Below are 6,949 nucleotides of genomic sequence, written 5' to 3'. Positions count from 1 at the left end.
TGTTGAAGAGAGAAGAAAGAGAGAAAAAGAAAAGGAGAAAGAGAGAAAGAGAAAAGAAGAAAGAGGGAAAGAGAAAGGGAGAAAGAGTGAAAGAGAAAAAGAGAGAAAGATATACGAGAAAAACAGGTAAAGAAAGAAATTTAGAGAACGTAAGAGACAGAGAGAGAAGGAAAAACAGAGACTTCGGGAGGGACAAAGAGAGAGAAAGAGAGAAATATAAAGAGAGACAAAGAAAGAGAGAGATACGAGGGTCCCGGGTTCGAATCCTGGTGAAGACTGGGATTTTCAACTTCGGAATCCTTGGGCGCCTCTGAGTCTACCCAGCTCTAATGGGTACCTGACATTAGTTGGGGAAAAGTAAAGGTTGAAATTTTGGCATAATTATTCATTGTCGATGACGACACATGAATTATTTTAAAAAAAAAAATAACTAATTAGTTAATTAAATAGTGGTGATTAGTCAATTTTATTTGATATCGAAGAAAAGGAAATATAAGGAAGTAAATATGTAGTTCGTCCCTTTAGATACGTTTTTTTTTTAAAGTATTTTTTTTATATTTTGCTTTTTATAAATGGATAATGCAACAATACTTTTTATGAAGTAATAGATCTAGTTTTGTTTGTTTTTGTTACCCTAAAAATACAGATCGAATTTTTAGGAATGTCCAAAGGAAAGAAAAAGGAAAGAAAAAAAAAGAGTGTATGTGGAGGAGGGGAGTTAGGGAAAATCTCTTTAATCTTAGTCGACCTCTTGCAAATCTATTTTTATCTAGTTTGTTGAGAGTTTCTAACCCTCTGTGTAGGCCTACTTGGGGGAGGGGAGTTAGGTCAGACTGTACTGCCGGATGGAAACAGGTCAAGGCGTGTGAAAGGTTACGGGAAGGAAATACACAAATCACGTATTGGATTTACCAGAGGGTAGAGAGTGAACACACACGATGTAGTTTGAAGGCAATGTAAGTTAATCCTCTTTATCTGTTGTATAAGCTTATATACTGTTAGCCTAGCGTGTAACTATCAGACAGTAGTGTGTGTGCTTGAGATGTGTTGTCAAATTGTTATTTCCTACAGTGAAGATCTGTGCATGTTTGAAGCCTCCCTCTCCACTTCTCTTGCATGTTCACCACCCGTTTCGTTGCTAGAGGTGCCTTTGTTATTGGCTTTGTTATTAGTTTGGTAAAGCACGTGCTACTGGGCGCAAGCGTGTTGTTAGATCGCCTGGCCAATTAACACGCATTGAGATCCATAGATTTGACATTTAAACATTTAGATCCCTTTGTTTTCGTCGGTAAAATATTCTGTTAGACCACAGATCTAGATTTATAGTATAATGATATTTTGTTTTGTTACAAAGCTTATATATATTTGTCCTTCACTTCCATTCTCGATTCAAGTAGAAATGTTCCACAATTAATCGTAGGTGATAACAATGCACGAGTCAATATAAAAAACAATGAGTTAATCAATTAGGCTCCCCTACTGGTAATAGTTAAATAATTTTGTTTTAAATAGAAAAGGAGATTTAAACTTTGCAGTTTTGAGATATATGGTTCTGATTTTGAGGTTTTTCTCCCTAGGTATGATTTGTTTTTTGTTTCTTTAAAGTATTTTTATTTTGTTTGTTATGATTAGACAGAAGCGACTTTCGGGGAAAGCTTTTATACCACAGGTGCATTGCTTAATTCTTTAGGACTACGAGATCTATAAATAAAAAACATTAATAACAACTACAGATACTAAATAGTGTCTAATACCGTCACTCTTCCCACACAAATTATATTTTGAACCCTGTATAGAAAAGCTAAATGTTCAGTACCACAGAGTGACGACTCGATGGAGTGATTGATGTTAGAATGAGTGGGGATCGGGAATAAAAGACATTCAGAAGAATTCCTGGAGACAAAATTAAGACTTTACAATTATAGTTTAAATGTTGGACCCCCTTCGCTTTATTTAGGCCTACGGTTTGAAAAAAAAGATGTCTTTATAATAAATGAGAAAAGTCTTCACTTTTCCTTTAGTCTAGGCAATAAGATGTTGCGACCAGACCCTAATTGATGACAGTGCACGATTGTCAGGCCAATCAGGGACCCACCCTCTCATTCAAATATCTATATCTTTTTAAAACAAAATATGTATATTAAATATAAAAAAAATAACGCAAATGACATTAAATGTACAAGTATTCTATTTTTTTCTTCATAATAGGACATTAAATAATATTATTAAGACCTCTAAGTGCATTTTTCTTGAAGTTTAAATCAAGAGGATAGGTACCTCCTAAACAAATTCCTGCTCAGGACCTCCACTTACTAAAATCCTGCACTGCTTAACACTGTTATAATGGTGATTTGGGACAGCACATTCATTCCTGTGTTCATTCATGTCCTGACAACAACAACAAGAGACCAGTCTTTGCGAGTTGTCCTACTTGAATGAAACTCCACCCCCCTCCTCACTTCAGGACTTGCAAAATCAATACTTTCGATCTGGGATGCTGTGAGCGCAGTGGCGTCACGAGGCTGTGCGATGGTGTAGTAGGCACAAAGTGTCACCGAATCAGAACATTGACACTGTAAAAAGAAGTTTAAATTTGAAAGAATAGACTTTATTGAATAGTTTATTTTTTTAATTGATAATAGCGATGAGGTTCAGTGCATCATTTCTGTAAGGGATATTTAACAAATCAGAACACCAGCGACTTCTCTGTCAACTATTAAAAAAACGCACTTGTTGGAGACTTTCACGATACACTATACAAAGCCAAGGACGCTAAATTAGACTTCAAAGCTACTAACTACAAAGTTTCAAATGGAGGAGCTTTAAAAAAATATGGTGCATTGCTAAATTGTGTATCAGGCTGTTCAAAAACCTATATTATCTTCTTAACTAACCTACTACAGAAGCTAGCTCATCAAATACTACAGAAGCTAGCTCATCAAATACTACAGAAGCTAGCTCATCAAACACTTGTCTGCTCTTTTGTACACCGGATACACCAAAAAGCTTGCTATTTATAGTTTTTTCCGCTATGAATGAAAATCTCAAACATAACATTAGCAAAACTAAAAATAGAAACATTCAAACTTAAGCACACAAAGCATCTATTGACTATTTCATATAATTAACGCTTGTCGGTACATAAAGTTCAAGTAAAAATTGCGACAATTACTAAAAAAGCAAAGAGTGTGTCGGAGACACCCTTGAGTTGACCGCACTGGATGACAAGAACCCTCTGCACCCTCCATCTAGGAATGTTGCAGATCGATGAATATGTTGTGCACTGAAGCATATGCGTCATCGATGATTCGCTGCTGTTCTCCGAGATCTATATGTCTCTATCATTCTATGTATTGTATCTTTTATTTTTTTTAATCCCTTTATCAGCTTGCAAGCTCTTCGTGGAAGGGTGACCCACACGGATTTGAAAACGGCTAGCTTATTACTAGCTAATTGGTCACATAGGGAAAACTCTGGTTTGACCGTTATGATTTTTCCAATCATTAAAGAATGCAATAAATAACTAGACGTTCAGGGATATTTTACGCACTGTCTTGTAAGTCTGGATCTAAAGGCCTAGCGTACGCAGTCTATATACTCTTGAGATTAATACATTCGCTTAATCAGGATTTTTTTATTCAGAAGGGGGGATGGGGGAATCTGGGAGTGCTAAAAAATGTTCCTTTTTTTTAAATTTATCATTTATTAAGAAATGTTCACTCTTATTAGAAGTTATCGGCTTCATAAGTGAGAAATTTGTCTTTTTAAAGACACTTTTTTTTATGTCACTGATCATGTCCTTTTTCTATTTTAACTACTCGCTTATCTTTCTCTCTCTCTCTCTTTCTCTCTTTCTTTCTCTCTCTTTCTCTCTCTTTCTTTCTTTCTCTTTCTTTCTCTCTCTTTCTTTTTCTCTTTGTAAATATCAACAGTGCAGCCTATTTATATTCAACGTCTTAAGGAGAGGGGAGGCGGAAATGACATAGAAAGTTTGTTCTTTAGATGTTCCAAATGATCATATTCTGACAACTTATTGGCTAAAGATGGCTAAATTAAAAAGTATAGAAATGAGAACCAAACCTTCCCCTGCTCTACGTTATAATCGCTATCATAAATAAACAGATATTCGAAATGCTTCAGCGCCAGTGCTTCCTGAATAGCCGAGGTTATTGCTTTATTATTACAATTATTTTCCTGAATTTCTAGAAATCTTCCAGTCGTCTAGAATAAATCTTATGAAATATGTCAGATCGGTTCATACTTTTTTAAACAAATAAAAATAATAAAAGCTACTAACCATAGAACTAACAAACCAAAACTATCACGTGATTTTTAGTCATTTAAGAACGTGATTTAACTCATATAAAAGATTCGATCTTTTAATATAGTGACTAAAAAAACCCATCTTTACTTCTTTACCTTATAAAACAATAATATCCCATTGTTTCAAATCTTCTCAAACTTTTTGCTCGTTTAGCTAGTTTAATACCTATTCCATTGATACAATTTTTTCAATAAAAGTATATAAGCAAAAATAAATAAAACAGGTCGATGTGATAACCTTTAAATTGCGAAACTCTATGACTGTAACATGCGATTTATACAGTTGGAGTCAATAAGTTAGCACTCAGCATTATTGTTGTTTTTTAAATGATCGTTTTTACTACTAACTATAATACATACAACACTAAAACATAATAATTACGAAATAGAAAAACAAAACATTATGAAATACTCAAGACACAAAGATAAAGGCACATTTCATATTCAATACGCTAGAACAAATTCGTACAAGTGCGTCTTCTTCCCTAGCGCCATTAGAGAATGGAAAGGGCTGAATGAATCAGCCAGGAAAACCAACGACTTAGCAAAGTTTAAATCATTGAATAACATGCATGACTAGTTCGACATATGAAATGCGTAGGATGTAATTCTTTTCTTTTTTGAAGTAACGTCTTTAATATATAAAAAAACATATGGTCAAATTAGGATTTAAAAAATCCATCTCACGTTTAGTACTTCATTGAATAGTCCGTCACACGAATTGCATCGCTTTTGGTAGCTAGGTTTCTTAAAAGTTTTCTAATGCAGTCCTATCTGCATTTAGGAGGCGCGGTGTCTGAGCGATAAAGCGCTTGGCTTCCGAACCGGGGATCCCGGGTTCGAATCATGGTGAAGACTGGGATTTTTATCTCAGGATCTTTGGGCGCCTCTGAGTCCACCCAGCTCTAATGGGTACCTGACATTAGTTGGGGAAAAGGACACCCTCGTAAACCGTAGGCCACAGAAACAGATGACCTTTACTTCATCTGCCCTATAGACCACAGGGTCTGAAAGGGGGAACTTTTTAAACCCCTCTGCATCGATCCAGTCAATGTTACAATTCTTCTTGCAAGTTACATTTCTAGCTTTCATGAGTCATTTAAAGTCTTCTTTCAGATTTGGGGTTTTCATTCGAGGGTGATATACTTTCAAAATTAAACCTTTTTTTTCTACATCAGCTCAAATCACTTAACGCATTTTTGTTTGGGCTAGTTTGTAATACTGTTTGTTTAGGCCTGCTATATTTATATTGGCGTAGTGTGATTGTATAAACCGAATACGTCTGACTGAGTGCTGTGTTTGTATCAATACGCTCTTGCTATATTTGTATAAGCCTCGATATATGCTTGTAAAAGACTATTATGTAAAAGTTCTGATCCACTGTTTGTATAAGCCTCGATATATACTTGTAAAAGACTATTATGTAAAAGTTCTGATCCACTGTTTGTATAAGCCTACTAATTTTGTAAAAGCCTACTCTGGTTGTAGTAGCCCCTGTCATGTTTGTATAATAGTACGTATTTGTGTTTGTCATTGTGTGTATACATTAGAATATTCTTTTGTTGTGCTAAATCACACTTTGAACCAGTAGAGTAATATTTAGTATCACCAGATTCCAACAAACAATACAAGAATTCAAGGGCAATTAGAAAATACATAATCGGTTTGCACTATGCTATATCTATCCTATTTTATGTCCATCTATTCTATGTCAGTTCTGTTCTATGTCAATTCTTCAATTCTATTCTTTATCAATTTCACTCATAATTTTTAGTGTGAACTTCATTGTTTACATTTCAGTAGTATCCAAACCAATTTCATTCGTATCTCAGTCTTCAGTGATGCCAAAACTACGGCCCGCGGTCATATCCGGCCAGTCAAAAACGTTTGTTCACACTTCATAATTAAGCCTCAGAGGATCGAGTCCATAGGACACGGCATTTTTTTTTATTTTATTTTATTTTATTTTATTTTGAGTGATAATGCGTCTAGTGAGACTCTAGTGACACATATTTTTTTTTTATTTTAAACTTTCCCAAGTCCGAAAAAAAGAAACGTTACGTGCCAAGTGTTCTACGTATTCAAGCTCTAGGCGTGTGTGCAAAATTGATGATTGGTTCCAAGTGTTTGATGTAATAATGCTCTAGACTCTGTTGTGGATGTGTTCAGTGGATGACTGGGCATTCAGCTTCTTAGTAAACTCAATATTTTGCCATGTCATTGTGACGAAGTTTGCTTTTTGTTGAACTAATCGTAATGTCCCATGTTTTACGGTCAGCTTTAGTAGGACAATTTAGACACCGTCTTTGTGGCCTATAATAAGGAATATGTGTCGGTGGTGAAAGCTAATTCATTACTACAATTTGAATTAACCTTTAACCTTTTTGCATTGACTTATTCGTATTTGTATTTAGGAACGCACAATATATTGGATTCAGTTTCTAGCAGCTTTTTTTTTAATGTGCGGACATAAGGGCTACTGCCTTGTAAACCTGACCAAAGGAATATAGTTAGCCTGTAAATTTCTGCATCCTTAGACCCCCCCAACACACACACACAGTTGAACATGTCAATTCTGCATCCCTAACCCCACACACACAGTTGAACATGTCAATTCTGCATTCTT

Source organism: Biomphalaria glabrata, chromosome 8 (assembly GCF_947242115.1).
Source record: "Biomphalaria glabrata chromosome 8, xgBioGlab47.1, whole genome shotgun sequence".
NCBI lineage: Eukaryota > Metazoa > Mollusca > Gastropoda > Planorbidae > Biomphalaria > Biomphalaria glabrata.
This window is presented reverse-complemented; position numbering follows the sequence as displayed.